Source organism: Mandrillus leucophaeus, unplaced genomic scaffold, assembly GCF_000951045.1.
Source record: "Mandrillus leucophaeus isolate KB7577 unplaced genomic scaffold, Mleu.le_1.0 Scaffold1950, whole genome shotgun sequence".
Classification (NCBI taxonomy): Eukaryota; Metazoa; Chordata; class Mammalia; order Primates; family Cercopithecidae; genus Mandrillus; species Mandrillus leucophaeus.
This window is the reverse complement of record NW_012101977.1, coordinates 6,097-7,500: the sequence shown is the minus strand read 5'-3', so window position 1 is coordinate 7,500 and position 1,404 is coordinate 6,097. Positions and strand designations below refer to the sequence as shown.

The 1,404-nt window shown below is 54.6% G+C and overlaps 1 pseudogene; it reads left to right on the top strand.

Moving 5' to 3' along the window:
- LOC105538608 overlaps window positions 1–1,092 on the top strand; it is a 4,004-nt pseudogene extending 2,912 nt beyond the window's left edge.
- The last annotated feature ends 312 nt before the right edge of the window (window positions 1,093–1,404 follow it).

Sequence of the window (1,404 nt, the reverse complement as noted above, 5' to 3'; positions counted from 1 at the left end):
CTGGCCCTCACAGGACATTTTCCCCACAGCCTGAACGTGGAGATGCAGAGGAGGTAGTGCCTTGTGTGCTGTCTGCCCTCAGGCTCCGTAGGGTAGGGTCCTCCCTCTAGCTGGGTCGGTGTCGGACACCTCGGGCTGAGCACTGGCTCACCGCCCCGTGGGTGACCTGGACATGACCGTCAGCCTTGATGGGCCTCTTCGTGATGTGGAGAGGAGGAGGAGGTGGGCTCTGGGGTCATACAGGCCGGCTCCTCGAGTCATCTGGCTGCTGGACGGTCATAGTTGCCCTTGGTGGGGTTGGGGTTGCTTAAAAGGCTGCTCCTTGCTCTTCTCAGGCACTGACAGAGCTCTCATGGGCCCCAAGGCCTGCAGCCACCCAGGGGCAATTGTCGCCTCGTCCACCTCAGCTATGCAGGGCCCTGTGGGGAAGCCTGAGCTGTCGTGCCTGGGACCTGGATCCACCCCCAGCATCACCTGCTTGATGGTCAGTGCACTGAAAGCGGCTATTTGGTGGCTTCCAGAGCATATAAAGTGTAACGGATGTTGAAACTGGGCAGTCTGACTCAATTTCCCAACTTCAAAACTGCCTGCTGATATATGGAAAAGCACCTGCTGGAGGCCTTCAAAGGTATTGGTCACTCCAGGGTGGGCGTCCAAGCCTGGGGCTCTTGACTGTGGGGGCAGCCAGACCTAGCTCAGGGCTGGCTGACTGGGTGTGAGTGCCACCTTCCTGTGGCCTAAGTAGGTCCCCTTGGCACTCAACCTCTTGGGCCTCAATTTCCCCATCTATATAATGCAGGACCAGATTGAGCAGACTGGGCCTCTCCTGATTGGACTGTCACTTGTTTTAGAAAACACTGGGTTGGTTGAGAGTGGTGAGTGTGCATGGCCTTGCAGGGGATCCTTCAGGGCTCTGGCAGCTGGACTGTGAGGCAGGCTTGTGGCTCACTCCTGGTCCTCTGTGGAGGCACTGTGGCATCCCTGGGCCGCCCCTTCTATTGCAGGTCCTGCCTGGCCACACCCTCAGAGATGAGAGCAGATGGCTCTTGGCAGCCACTACGCTGTTCAGGTCTCCAGACTCTGCCCAGCAGCGTGAGGGAGCCTGCAGGAGGATTTGCATTAATGTGTGATTTCCTTTCTCAGTGTGTCCTTCACCAGAAGTTGCTCTTAGTTACTCTTTTTTGGTTCTGATAGCAGCCAAGAGCTCTTTTATCCAGAATCCTTTGCATTCTGGCCCTAGTTTGAGAAGGAAAAATGGTCATTAGTCATGGCTTGCCAGGTTTCAGTAAGATTTTCTTATTGCTCCCTAAATGTGGAGCAGTACAAATAAGGTTCAATCTTTGTTATTTAGGGAATATACTACTTTGGAGACAGACTAAACTCCTGTAGCAACAAGACACCAAA